This window comes from Astyanax mexicanus, chromosome 2, assembly GCF_023375975.1.
Source record: "Astyanax mexicanus isolate ESR-SI-001 chromosome 2, AstMex3_surface, whole genome shotgun sequence".
Taxonomy (NCBI): Eukaryota; Metazoa; Chordata; class Actinopteri; order Characiformes; family Acestrorhamphidae; genus Astyanax; species Astyanax mexicanus.
The window spans coordinates 46,683,489-46,699,232 of NC_064409.1; the positions used below are offsets into that span (position 1 = coordinate 46,683,489).

A 15,744-nucleotide genomic window follows, 5' to 3' on the forward strand; every position below is an offset into this window, starting at 1 on the left:
AGACAGAGGGCTCTGAAGGCCATTATAATTGTTGATATGAGTTAAAGGAAACATGATATATTAAACAACATTACTACACTCATCATGCTATGGTTTTCAGCCATCCTATTGGAGATCCTTCCTGCAGGTTTAAACTCCAACTCAGCTATAGCTTCAGCTGTAGCTAGGTTGTAGCTGTAGCTAGTTCAGGTTCAAGGTCAGGTTAAATCCAATATGTTTGTCATAGTGTGTAAGCACTGATATAGATCCAGAACTTACACTGTGAAAGAGAAACTTAGTTCTTAATTCTAGTTTAGGGAGCGCACCAAAGACCTTTGTGTGATACTCCTACGTCCTTTAATCATCAGTACTAACGATGCGTTTTCCTTAACTTGACAGGTTTTAGAAGGACATGCGTCTGACGTTGGCGTGTTGACAATTCAGCGGGTGGTTCATTCAGTAGAAAGCCTTTCCAAGATCAGGATAGAATGAATGAACAGATTCGTCTCCATAGTAGTGCTGCTATTGTAGTTTTTATACCAGCAGCAGCACCTTCAGGCACAGTACTCTAGGTTGCTTCAAATTCGCCAAACGAACGTGCTTGTCCTGAAACATCTGTATCCCTGGCTCATTTTTCCTGCTTTTCCAGTTATTTTGAGAGGGTACTGACTGACACTTTGTTAGCGTCATGTAGTGTTGCGAACTCCTCAGTAAGGAAAGTAGCTATTGGCTCTCCTAAAAGTCCCTAGAAGTTGCTAAATAACGCCTAATTTGCATAATACGTGTTTTTGAAGCTGTAAAGGATTAACGTTGTGAGAGAGAAAAAAGTGAGTTAAAAACACCCTAAATATGTTAGAAATTATACAAATGAACAACTTCTGTTGCTTTTTAAATAGGCAGTTACGTCACAAAATAACTTTATTTTTGTGTAAATTACATGAATCAGTTTTTTGCTGTGTTGTTAAATGTTATAAGAGCAGTAGTTAGCCGTTATTCTATGTTTTTTTTTTGTTTATTTAAAAAAATAGTTTTCTTAAGTTTTCTTTATTTTCAAACCTATTGTAGATAAATTGTTGAATAGCTTTTTACAAAGAGGCTGACACTGTGGAGGAGGTGAGTGACAGGCTACGTAATACATGAGGTGAATGAGTGACTGAGACTAACTGTGTGAGTTAAATGCAGTGAGTTTTTTTTTCGTGTCACGCTAAAGACACTTTTATATTTATATTTCTGCTCTGTAAATACAGGGCGGGGTCAGTCAGCAGCGGCTTTGGGTATGCGCAGTTCATTCACAGTGTGTTTGTGTTTGAGGACAGTAACTGAAGAGTACGTGTGTTCATCTCAAAGTCGCCAAAAGTCTCCAGTAACACCACAAAACTCGCTAGATTTGTCGCTAGTCGCTTTTTTACAAAAAAAGTCGCTGGAGGGTCTGAAAAGTCGTTAAAAATAGTGACAAAGTCGCTAAGTTGGCAACACTGGCGTCATGCCGTCCAGTCCCGCCCACTGTGTCAGCATCATGTCTTAGCTCCGCCTCTGAACGGAAGTAAACAATGTACAGGGCAGTTTGCGGACTTTAAATATAATGTGCCGTGTCGTCCTGCTTAAATACTGTGTTTACACTCCAAGCTTGCGAGACTGACAAGGCATGGCGTGGACAAAGTGGGTGTGACTGGACGCACTGGACGTCCAATTCCGCCTTCCCGCAAGCTGCAGTCAGTAATAGATGTTTATTTTTCTTCTTCTGCTGCCGATGTTGAGGAACGCCTGCCAGCTTGTTGCCTGAAAGTTCAAACTATCCAAATATGCCCTTTCACACTGCAGCCAAACCAAGACCACCTCTCTTGGTCAGACCAAAATCCGTGGTTCACGGTTCCTTTCAAACCTGCTGCTTCGGTTTGGACTGAACAAGTCAGCTGTGAAAAAACCTTTATCAAACCAATTAAATAATTGTTTCATATCATGTACCTAAGGTATTCCGGGGGCAATGACTACACAAGGATGGTGAGTGTCAAATACTGGGGGACACACCCAGTATGTAAATAGATTGCACCAGAAGCCAATGAAAACAGACTAAACTCAGTTATTATACGTTGGTTTAAGTCAAAAATCATTGTTTGAGTGTATTTGCATCCACAGATGTTCAAAATACTCAAAATAGTTAAGTAATGTTTAGAAATATCTGTTTAAAAAACATTTAGAAAGTCTGTTTTACATAATTATATGTAAAAAAAAGTCTAATTCATTTGAGTTCAAACTACTTATGGGTTTACAGCGTGTTTCCATCTGATGTTGGATTTAATCATTTAATCAAAAAAGTTACCATGTTTTGTGATGCTACTTTGCTTTATTTGTTTGAAATTCTTGGAAATATTAATTTATGAATATATAATCTATACCTATATTAACTTCATACTTTTAGTTGGCCCAATCGTTTCCTACACTGTAAAACCCAACAAGTTGACTAAACTCAAAACTTTTGTTGTAACTGATTACCTAATAAATTTTAAGTTAATGTAATATGATTTTTAAGTACAACGAACTTAAAAAATACATATACATATAGATTTAAAATTCAAATTAAACACACATATTATGCAAATAGATTGTGACAGAAGCCAATGGAAAAGAAGCTGTTAATGGCAACAGACTAAACTCAGTTATTATAAGTTGATTCAACTCAAAGATTTCAGTTTAAGTGTGTCTGTGCCCATGAATGTTCAACTAACTCAAAATAGTTTATGTAAAACAGACTTAATTTATTTTTTTTTTACAGTGTATTTCCCCCGTTATACCTGAAATTACTGCAAACCGCTAGAGGGAGCCTGCGAGTCAGACCAAATGAATGCTGGTTCTGCCTAGACGCCCTACATTTCGAGAGCAGGAGGTTTACAGGTTTTCCCAATATGACATTTTTTTTAACCAGACAAACGAAGGAGACAAAAATCTGTGGTGAACTCACGCAGTGAAAGGTATGTGATATTCACAGAGCAGTGTGTGTTCTCTGATAAAACAGGCTGATAATCACTGTTTGTATTCACTAAACACTTTTTTACTCTTCTTGTGTAATTGCTGTTTTACAGTTTTTCTGGATTGTTTACGCACATTTTATGAAAGCATGCCTCATATTCTCAGAAATATACGCACAAAACCCCTCTTGCAAAATAAAACTTTACATTCAAAACAATGTTAACGCTATCTATTCTCAAAATGGTATTTTGTGTTCAGATGAAACACACAAACTACCATATAAACAGACATGTATTTATTAGAACCTGTTGAATCTTCTCCATTCACCCTGACTCAGGCCCCGTCCACAAAAGCCGGATATTTTTAAAAACGGAGGTTTTTCTCTGCGTTTTGGCCTTCCGTCCACACAAAAACGCCTTCCAAGATAAATATTTTTTGAAAACGGAGCTTTCTGAAATGCTAGCGAGTCTGCGGAAAAGGCCTATTTTATACGCAACTTTAATGCTAATTTCCTGCTGTATCACTCAGCTCGCCTCAGTGAGGGCAGATAGTTAGTTGATAAGCTAGTTGTTAGTAGTTTAGTTGGATCAGGTGTGTTGTAATCAGTATAAACCAGTGACCGTTATTTACGTGACCATAAAGCCTGAAACCTGGATTGGTTCTGTTTTCTCTGCAAAGTGTGGATAATTAACATGTTTACAGCTTAATTTAATGTAACTCTCACATTACCGAACACAGCGGAGGTAACGTTACTGAAATGCGCTGCGTGCAGTTTTGTCCGATCCTCCTGTCTGGAGGTACAAACCTTACCGCGAATGAGATTCTGGACCAACAAGCACCTGGTGGAACAAATTTGAAAATTAAGCACTTGTTGCTGAGGAGTGATTAGAAAACGTCCAAATGTCTAAAGAAGTTCTGTTTATTTCAGCGGTTTTGAGTGGTACGGCGATTTCGTGTGGACTAGGATATTTCTGAAAACGCTGCTCGTGTGAACTAAGATATTTTTTTAAATACTGAGACAAAAAAACTCTTATTTTTTTTAAATATCCTGATACAATGATCCGTGTTACACTTACTGCAGACAGTACATACGTATTGTGTTGTAAAATATTTTAGAATATTGTTTTTTTTTTAAGCTCAGAACCCAAAAATACACAGTGACAAATATATTGTACATCCAAATCAACACATAGTTGCACATACAGCGGTCTAAATACAACAGTACAAATAATATAACACTGTAAATACTGTGTAGAATCTCATAGTATGAATACATTTCCAAAATTTCTTACGAGAAAATCAAAGTAATTAGTGGACTGTGTTTTGAACTTTGAGCTGAACTGAACAGAAATGTGAGTGTAAAACACGAATTGTACTTGTAGTTTAGCAGAGTTCGTTTAAGGGTTCTGTGCCTATATTATATGTTGTGGTCAGTGTGTCTCAAGTACCAGTATTTCTGTTTAAACAACCGAAAAAAATGAACTATTTGTTCTTGCTAAAGGCCAGCCTGCGCTGTCTCTACTGAGACAGAAACGACAGACCGCCTAATAACATTGTTTGTGAAGCTATGTGTAGTTTTACTGCCATCTAGCGGTCATTCCTACAGCCAGTCATACCGGTGTTCTGTCGAGCTGCGCTAACCATCAATATGTGCGTCTTATAGCACTGCGCATGCGCAAACCCACGTTTTCATGTGATTTTCATGATAATTTGTGTTTTCCTTAAGTGTATTGTACAGTTGAACAGAAACGTGTTATTATTTGCTCGAGATAAAAAAAAAGGTAATTACAATAAAAAAATGCACAAAACGATTTTTTTCTTAACTCTTTATTTTATTAAGCTCCCTATTGCAATATTTTACCATGATACAGGAATATGTGCAAATATCCCACCCAGACTTCATCTGGAAGCATTTTCTGATGTGGTGCCTTTAGGTTTTATCAGCATATTCTGCTGTTTTATTTTATGCCGCTTTCCCTGTAAATATATCTACTTGATTGTAGCACGGGTTGACGGGGTAGCGCAAATCGACACGACACTGGCAGTAGAATAGTTCAACATCGTCGCGTCCTAAAGCACGAGTGTATTAGAACATTGAAAATGAGAATAGATGTTACACACAATGACCGCCTTTAGTAGAAAGTTAGAACTACACTTTCAGACGGCGCTACTCGCTCGGCTGAAGGACTGACTGAGTGTGTGCATGTGTGTGTGTTTCTCAGATCATCACCATCAGGAGGAATAAAATATCTCTCAGGTAAAAAACAGCTTTTCGAGACTTCTCCAGTTTAAACTTAGTTATTTACTACGTTCTGTTTTTAGTCTCATGGAAAGCTGCTTCCTGATTGGATCGCGTCTGTCTGTCCCCGCCCCTTTTCTCTCCCACAATGCACCTGGGCTGCTTTATTACACTGTTTTAAACCATTTTTTGGGGTAGTAAAGTGGTCAGGAATCATGCTGTGTAAACACTTAGTGCAGTATTAGGAGCAGGGTGTGTTTACTGTATGTTATAGAGGATAGTGAGTGTTCACCGTCTTCAGGAAGAGTACAGGGTTTGGTCTGGACTCCGGGGTCGCCGCTGCTTCTTCAGCTTTGCGCAGTGGCAGTATCGTAGCCTATGAGGTTTATCCGAGGCGCGATTATTGCTAGTTGAAAACTTTACCCAATACCCCGCCTGGACGACTTGAAATATAGTCGGCTATGGCAATTTTTGACGGTCTCTAAGGAGACTGATGTCTCTGTGAAAATTAGCGAAAGTTTATTTGGGCTTTAGAACGTACAATCAAATAGGTCTGCTTGTATGCAACTTTCGGATCTAATACCGCCGTTTCAAAATTGATGGAGCTCTATCCCTCCTCATACTTAATTGGCAGATATACAGTGAAGGTTATGCGTATTTAAGCATATTTCACCAGGTTATGTTTTTAACTGGTTCCGTTGTCTTCAAAGCAGTGATGGCAAAAGTGGGGCTTTTGGGAAATCGAATCAAATGAACCAATTTATTCGGAAAATGATTCGATCTTGTCAAACGTTCGAATCATCACACGCCACAGTGACATCTAGTGAGCAACCAGGGCCTGAATCCACAACTTTTTCTTAACAGAAACAAAAGTGATATGTTTTTTTTAATGAAAAATTAAAGAAATATTCCCCCATAGTATGTTTTGTCCCTAAATAAATTTCATGAAGTCATGAAAACACATAATTTTGCAAAGAACAGGGTTGTTTTAATGATGTCATTAAGATGTATTTTTCATTATGATACACAGTCAGTGGATTTATATAGCTGACATTATTCATTTTACATTTCAAGGTAGGGAAATGCTTGTGTAATACTTTATTTATTAAACATGACAAGTAATCAGTTGTTTTATTAATAAACAGGATCTATTCCACAGTGCTTGGACTGCTTGAGAGATATTTTTTTGTTAATTGAAACAAATGAGCAAAGACGGCAGAGTGTCTGAGCCAGTAATCCATAGGGTCTTTTCCTCTGGGCAGATATGAGACCAAGCATTCTGATCTCAGATCAGCTGCATGAACTTAAGCGCGGACTAAAACGCGCGAAAAGATTCGAAACGTTTCGAAACTGCGTGACGTAATGAACAGTCACGTGGCTTTCCCCTTTTGATATGGACTTCGAAACAAGAACACCGTGATTCAAATGAATCGATTCAGTTCGATTCCGCGTTTCGAGTTTGACATCACTACTTCAAAGAGCTCCGAATCTCCGAGATTTAACTCTGCTGTACATAGACTCTGGCTGGCCGAGTCCAGCTGAAGCTGAAGTGGGCGCTACACACGTTCCTAATAACCCTGAAAGTTAATCCCTCACTCCTTCTGATGGCTATCAACCACTTCTTCCTGAGTTTCTTGTCAGCTGGGAATGAGTGAAGACTCAAATAAGGCTGTTTTTGTTTGGAATTAGAGCACAGCGGTAGCTGCAAAAACTTTTACTACGCTCCAAACGGAAGTAATTTTACACAGAAGTGTCTAGACCGGAGAAAAACGCCCCTTTCTGTGTTTGTGTTAGTAATAGCAATTTCGGAGCTCAGATTCGAACTGATTCGATTCATTTGAATCACAGTATATAGACCGTTAAAACAGGACCCTAAAACATTCGTCAACTGTCACCTATCCTGAAACCTTAAGGGTACATTTTAACGATCTATATAGCGCACTAGGTAATTGCGCTTTGCACAGTTGGATTTAGGGGCGTGTCCTGTGTCTTTGGTATCTTGAGGGCGTGAAAAATACGCCTTGCGCAGCTCCAACGGCTCAATGGGTGTGTTTTAATTTCCTTAATTATTCATGGGTGTGTTTTGGGTGTAATGTGAGATAAGCCAATTAGTGTGTCTGTAGTCATTACCTTTAAGAGACAGGTGCGCGCTGACTTCTGTTCATTCCTATTTTAAGAGCGCATAGGAAACTAAAAAAAAAAGAGTTTTTTTATTTTTTAAAGAGATTTTATTCTGTGGTTTGCAACACTGAATATTAATCAAGCAATAGATTATTTACACTGCATACGGACCCTAATTTACAGTTTAAAAGGGATTAAACATATAAAAAGAATAGAAATAAAAAAAGAATTTATATCTAATGAATAAAATAATAATAGTAGAGAAATTAAAGTAAAATGATAAGAATGATAAGAAATTATTAAATTTATACCGATAAACTAAGAACATGGGAATCATAGGCGAATATATATATATATATATATATATATATATATATATATATATATATATATATATATATATATATATATATATATATATATATATATGTCACCGGGGAAAGGACGCACACCAAATGATTTATTAACTCAACTTAATATAGTTTATTAATAAAATACGTTTTTTTTCGGGTATTTTATTCTGATTAAATTGTACTCAAAACAATAAGTTTTTTTTTCGGGTATTTTATTCTGATTAAATTGTACTCAAAACAATAAAAATAAAATGAATACACTGTAAAACCTTAGCTTAGAACACAGTACAGTATTTGGTAGTGGCACTAATTACAGCAAATATATAGATAACATTAATACCACCTTAATACCATTAACAGAGCTCTTCTAATATTTGTTTTTAAGCTCACCTCGATTTACTCAGCTTTACTCAATAAGATTTGAGCATTTCTTTAAGAGAACTTGGATAAACAGCTTCTGTAACCCAGAAAAATACAAGACTTGAACACGAGGAGGACACTACCCCACAGAAACAATGCCATCTGCCCGCATCTGGTTATGATTCATCCAAAATACATGTTTAGAAAGGCAATATAGGCATCTACTACTGTTATAGGCCAACTAAACCTTATATTGTTCAGTATTTCCTGATTTTTACCTCTTATTTCATTAGGATGGCTCTGGATGGATCCTAAAATGGAGCACCACCATTCACTGCAGCTTGAGCCTCCTTCTCTACCATGCTCTTAGCTCCTCCCTTTCCTCTCTCAGGGTGACAACACTTCACACATTTTAAAGGTGTATTCTCAATTCACCACCTGGCTACATATATATATATATATATATATATATATATATATATATATATATATATATATATATATATATATATATACATAGTTTATTAATAAAATAATAAAAATAATTAAAATGAATAAAAAATGAATAATATAAAATATAAACTCACAGGCTTTCTGATAGTGTGCAGAATGATAAAAGTTTCAGTTTCAAATCATCAACTAGCTAAATTAATATATTTAATAATTTAATACATTTGCCCTGGTGATAAGAAACGAATTCTAACATATAGCTTTACATTTCTGTGTATTTCAAATGTTTTAAGTTTTATATAATTGACGGGCAGCCTCAGACGCCAGGAAGACAATGTGCTTTATTTTTGTAATTTCAGTTAAATAATAGCGAAGTGAAATAAAATAAATTTATGTTCAGTCAAAGTGCTTTTCTATTTTAATTTTCCATTTCAAAAACTCCAGCATTTGAGTGAGAATAAGCATCTGTTGAAATTCTTAAACAGCAGAATGCCTGTGTCTGCTATATTTTAAGTTACAGTTATTTAAGTCTGTGTACCGAACATAAATATAAATCCTTATAACTGACAGAAATAAATATAACTAATAATAATTTATAGTTACTGTGCAGATTTTAAAGTATATTTTATTTTTATAGTTTTTTTTTTGCTGAAGGCTCTGGGTAAGGTTTTTTTTTTACTGTGGTAAGGAAGTGATGGTATGGGGTATTTTGGAGCGCAGGGCGCAGCGTGATGTGATTCAGTCATGGGTGTGCGCCAGTGACAGGTCAATGTTCTTTCTGGGGATCAATCGCGCAATCTGCTTTCCGCCACCAAGATAGAAACATGCAAGAAATGTACCTAAACACACCTTATTTCCAGACCAACACGCCCATCGGCATTAATATATTCCAAAAGTCCATTGCTATTTTAAGGACGCATGCGCAAGGCATAAAAATAGACTGTTGACGTGGTGTATGATGGCAACGCCATATCATTTAGTTTGATTCCATGTACTTAATTAAGTTATAACCCTATCTATGTGTTGCCTCTTTAGCATATCAAGGTGATATTATCTGAAGCGAAATTATCTCAGAATGTAGCATTAAACACATTTCATGTTAATTTGCGAATGTCATTTAATTAACAAATGTAGCTATAACAGTTACTAACAGACCATCAAAAAGTATGATTTTACTTGAAATTTAAATTGTAAACTAGCTAGCGTACAGGGCCAGAACAGAAGTACTGTTTCGGTATTTACGTTAGCTAAGCTATAAACAGTTAGCTAGCTAGGATAGAAACCAGCCAGTTTGCTAGCGTTAGCTTAAATGCTTTTACAAACATACATACTGTAAAAGCAATTAGGCTTGCTAGTTAACCAATTTGGTAGTTAGCTAGCGAATTGGTCTTTACTAGCTAACCTAAATGCTTCCACAGAACTTTTGTTTAGATGTTGTACATTAGCTAGCTAGTCAGCTAGGTTAACTTAGTGGTTGTGTGTCTCTACAAGTCACTGTGTAATGTATGTTTTAGCTAGCTTTTTAGTTAAATATAATGGTGCTGTGTCTGTGAGTTAATATAAAAAATCTTTATTTGTATTGTTTATTCCAGAGTTCAGTAATACGTTCCTGCACACTCTGCTACTTCGTTAAAAGTGTATGTTATTAACTTAGCTAGCACATTTTTATATAAACACACTCACTACTACCAAATAAGCTTTAGTCAACATTTCTCTAATTTGTAAAATCACACTAGAGGTTGTTTGTGTATGCAGTATATTAGTATACTAGAGACAAAAATGTTTTACTTGAAAAAGTTTAAAATTAAATTACACACACACAGTTATCCTGTTAGACACAACAGGAGAATTTAACAACATTAAGTAAAATAGTGGAGCTTTTCAGAGCAATTAAATTATTCATGTTTTATATTGGCAAAAAAAGGAAATAGGAAAATCATAGATACATTTTATTATTGTCAGTAAATTAATATGTTTTAATGTTGCTGCCCCTACTTTCGCTTCTGCTGGTGCCCAATTTTCCAAGTACTTATTTCAAGAATGTGATGCTGAATTTAAAATGGTCATGTCATACAAAAGAAAAAACATAACAGCATTATATTTGTAAATATGACTGCAATAAACATATTTAACATTAAACTATTACTGTACCTTGATTCTATTAGTTGATAGTTGTATCTATAGAAACAAGCGTACAATTAAATATGTGTAGAGAAGGTATAACTTGCTTTTAGAGCCTACTCAGAAAATATAAATAAGAAAAACTATACTGGTTGGTGTGTAATGCTCTCAGGGAGTAAGATATAAATTTACTGAGGAGGAGACATCAATGAATTATTAAATTATCTTTATTTTAATTGTCTTTATATTATTTTAATCTTTATAATCAACCTGCGATGGATTGGCGGCCTGTCCAGGGTGTATCCTGCCTTCCGCCCGATGCCGGCTGGGATAGGCTCCAGCACCCCCCCGCGACCCTTAATGGATGAAGCGGTTGATAATGACTTTATAATCAACACATTTTCCTTATAATTAATGTAGATGTATTTATATATTTAAGTATTACAGTATGGAGGACCAAAAATGACATACGTATAAATAAATAAATAAATAAATAAATGCACATAGAAATGTAGAAATAAATAAATGTTGAAATAAATAAATGAATAAATAAATAAATGTTGAAATAAATAAATAAATATATAAATACACATAGAAATGAATAAATAAATAAATATATAAAAAATAAATACACACATTAATAATTGTATAGGTAAATAAATAAATTAATAAATACATTTCTAATTTTTTATATTTATTTTTATTTATTCATTTATATGTGCATTTATTTATTTTTTCATTTATTTATTCATTCATTTATTTCAACATTTCTACATTTATTTATTGATTTATTGCCACATTTATTAATTTATTTATTTCCACATTTATTAATTTATTTATTTCTGTATTTCTGCATTTGTGTGATAGTTAGGTAGGCGGTCCTATCCTCGCTCTAAAGCAGGATTGGTTTTTGAGCTGCAAAAGTTTTGGCTCTACTGCTCCTGCCTTGGCCTGCAGCGGCGACATTTTTAAGCTGTTGACCCTCATTCATTTTCAGCAGTTGTTACTGCAGTAGGGGTTATAGCCGCGATGTTGCTGTGCCGTCCCTTTTGTTCCGTCTCACTGATACCGGAAGTACAGGACGGTGGAGATAAATAAATAAATGAAGAAATGTGGAAATAAATAAATAAATAAATGTAGAAATGTTGAAATAAATAAATGAATGAATAAATAAGTGTTGAAATAAATAAATGAATAAATGTTGAAATAAATAAATGAATGAATAAATAAATAAATGCACATATAAGTAAATATATAAATAAATATATAAATAAATAAGAAATGTATTAATTAATTTATTTACCTATGCAAATATTTATTCATTCATTCATTCATTTATATGTGCATTTATTTATATATTTATTTATTTATTTCAACATTTATTTATTTATTCATTTATTCATGTATATATTTATTATTTCTACATTTATATTTGCATTTATTTATTTATACTTATGTCATTTTTGGTCCTCCATAGTACAGCTCAAACACACACACACAAAAACCTATACAGTATGTGTGTATATGTACAGTACTGTGAAAATGTTTTAGGCCGATGCAAATTTCTTAAAACCAATTATCTCAATATTAAGTTGAGTTAATATTGAGTTTTACTTGGCAAAGGTACCACGTATTAAAACAGATACAAATAAAAACTAATACGGTAAAAAGTAACAAGAAGTCCACAGGTGCCAAACCTTTGTTTGGGCGAACCTATTAAACCAATGTTTTTCATAGTACAAAGTAGGGCTGTGAATCTTTGGGAATCCCAAAATTCGATTCAAAATTGATTCTTGGGGTCACAATTCAATTTTTTCCTGATTCTTTCAAATCAGTTGGATTTCTTTTTCTTCATCCTCCATACTTTAGCGGCGCAACAACAAACACTGTAACACAACACTACATGCCCCTCTGTAGCCTAATAGGGAGAGGCAGTAAGAGCACTGTCGTGGGGAGCTTTTTAACTGTACCGCAGAGCTCAGCTAGTTAAAGAAACAGTCCGGGGTCTCCGTTCTCGTATTTGGTCTTCATAATGCATGCATAATGTTGTTACCCCTGTCTTAACTTTTGGAACATGTTACAGGCATCAAATTCAAAATGAGTGAATATTTGCAACATTAAATTTCTTGTCTTTGTAGTGTATTCAATTGAATGAGTTAAAAAGAATTTGCAAATTGTATTCTGTTTCTGTTTTCTTTTTTCCCTTTATTTTTTAAATATGTAAGCTTTATGAATTAAACATAAATTTAATATAAATCTTTGTTTTATGTCTTTCTTTGAGCTTCCAGACAAAGTTTTTCTCTCATTAACACTAATTGAGTAAACAGAATACTCTATTTAAACCAATGGTGAATTCCTTATTAGTGTTTCCTATAATAATATATAATAATCATATTGATGTACTGATGTACAAAGTGGTTATTTACATAAATTTTATGTACAAATAGCTTGTAGCTTGTAGTAGTAGGAATAACATTGTAGGTTCCTGAACCTCCTAGTTCTTAGAAAACAAATTCACCAACAGTAAAAGACAAAGTACCTTCAGTTACAAAAGTTTTGCTTAACTTGTGTTGGGCACTGGACCAAGTTCGGTGGCAGGATCTCAGCCAGCTTCAAGAACAGTCAGAAACCAGTGTAGGCCCAGTCCTGGTCCTACGTTCAAAAAGACACTGGGCCGAGTCCGGTGACCGAATCTCAGCCAGCTTCGAGGAGTCAGAAACCGAATAAGGCCCAGACTTGGTCCTACGTTCAAAAATACACTGGGCCGAGTCCGGTGGCCGGTTCTGGGCCACCTTTGAGGACAGTCAGAAACCAGCTAAGGCCCAATACTGGGCCAGCACTCGGTGGCTATCTGGGTTCTTTCGTAGTGTAATGTTTGTCAATGTTTGTAGTCTGTGTAACTGTTACATGTCATACATGTGTTGCTCTCACCCAACCAAATTTCTCGTATGTGTAACATACCCGCGAAATAAAGTGATTCTGATTCTGACTCATACTTTTGATTGGCCAATCCAAGAAATAACTGACAGTTAATGTCTGTTGTATGATTGGCTGATGCAAGAAATGATTGACAGTATCCCTGACTATTCGCCACGCCCATTGTTTCACCAGGCTGCTGTAACACATACTACACATCACTGTGGCTGTGGGACCTCTGTGAGGAGATTTGTGGAGTTCTACTGCCATCTAGTGGCGACTCGCCGCCGGTGCCGGTGTGCGCATGCGTGCGTGCGTGAGACTCGCTCGACTTACTTCACCAACTTCGTGAAGTAAACTGGTTAATAAAAACATTATTATTTAAGAGTTCAGAGAATAAACATCATACACATTAATAATTAAACTGAAAATTGAGTAACAGACGTTTAGATTTGTGTGAAAATATTAGAAAGTTTTCTCTCAGGTAAAAAATACATTTTCCAGACTAATAAATCAATGTATGAACTTATTTACTGCGCTCTATTTAAAGTCCTACAGCACAGCTGCTTGCTGATTGGGCACCGTTTGTTTGTCCCCGCCCCTTTTCTTCCCCACAATGCACCTGGGCTGCTTTATTACACTGTTTTAAACCATTTTTAGAGGGGTAAAGTGATCAGGAATCATGCTGTATAAACACTCCGTGCAGTATTAGGAGCAGGGTGTGTTTACTGTATGTTATAGAGGATAGTAAGTATTTACCGTCTTCAGGAAGAGTACAGGGTTTGGTCTGGACTCCGGGGTCGCCGCTGTTTTTTCATCCTTGCGCAGTGGCAATATCGTAGACTATGAAGTTTTTCCGAGGCGCAATTATTGCTAGTTGATAACTTTACCCATTACCCCGCTTGGACGACTTGAAATATAGTCGGCTATGGCAATTATTGACGGTGTCTAAGGAGACTGATGTTTCTGTGTGAAGAGTAGGTGATTATAAATTTATAGTGGATAACGTATACATTAATTAAAAAACATTATTCTAAAGTTAATTTTCTGCATTTGTTATATAGATGTGTGATTATGGCTTACAGGCAAAGAGAACCCCAGAAGTCTCAGATAAATAGAAAATTATATAAGACCAATTGAAACTTTTGGCAGTGTGCCAAGTCCTGCTGGAAAATGAAATCCGATCTCCATAAAAGTTGTCAGCAGAGGGAAGTGCTGTAAGATTTTCGGGGAAAACACTGCACTGATTTTGGACTTTGGATAGAACACAGTGGATCAACACCAGCAGATGACATGTCTCTCCAAACCATCACTGATCATCAGTAAATTTTACATTTAATTCGTAAATTAAGGGAGAAGAGTCTGGAGGAAGAGTTGAGAGACACACAGTCCAAGCTGCTTAAAGTCTAGTGTGAAGTTTCCATAATCAGTGATGGTGATATGATACGTCATGATAACTATGTAAGTATAATAGTGTCAACCATTATACGTTAATTTTATCACTTTAATTTTGTCTAAAATAATAATGTAACAACATAAATGATGTAGCAAAAAAAGAAATGTAATACAACCCCCCCAAAAAAAACAAGCAGAAGCCACCTGAACTCTCACTCAAAAGTTCTCTTTCTCCTCTCTTCGTCCTATGACGTTTTAAAAGTTATATAATCTGTAAGTAACACTTTTACTTGATATACCTTATTGCAATTTCAGAATCTTAAAATAGATTTTAACAAATAGTCCATAGAAATAAAGCAATAGACATTCTAATAGTTAATAATAACATGTAACATATTTAATATAATAAAACATAAAAAAGATTTCCAAGTTTCTCCCCAAGGTTAATATATATAAGTTATATTCATTCATAAGCGCATATCGTTTTTTTCACTTCTAGTTCCATTTTTAGTGCAGCCCAATGCTGGAGAGAGTTTGTCAAAGCGACATTTATATGTATAAAATACTGCATGAAATAAATCTATATTTATGGGTTTGGAATTTAGCCATCCATGTAAGTCCATCCTGAGTCTTGGTTCCTCCTAAGGTTTCTTCCTCTTAATGTTGGGGAGTTTTTCTTGCCACTCTGTCACTACAATAATTGGCATCTCTGTGGTGCTGCTCATAAGAGGCGTGGACCTGTTTTTCTCTGTAAAGCTGCTTTGTGACAACTTCTGTTGTTAAAAGCACTATAGAAGTAAAATTGAATTGAATGTAAGGTTGTTGCTCTGTTGTTTCTGTGTT

General features: G+C 35.3%; 2 non-coding genes across 2 annotated transcripts; both read left to right on the forward strand.

Annotated features, from left to right (window-relative positions):
• Positions 1–5,534: 5,534 nt before the first annotated feature.
• Positions 5,535–5,675, forward strand: LOC125799226 (U4 spliceosomal RNA). The gene has a single exon (XR_007438054.1). It is a non-coding gene; the product is annotated as a U4 spliceosomal RNA (small nuclear RNA).
• An 8,647-nt stretch (positions 5,676–14,322) lies between these two features.
• On the forward strand, positions 14,323–14,463 carry LOC125799209 (U4 spliceosomal RNA). Its single transcript, XR_007438037.1, has one exon. It is a non-coding gene; the product is annotated as a U4 spliceosomal RNA (small nuclear RNA).
• The last annotated feature ends 1,281 nt before the right edge of the window (positions 14,464–15,744 follow it).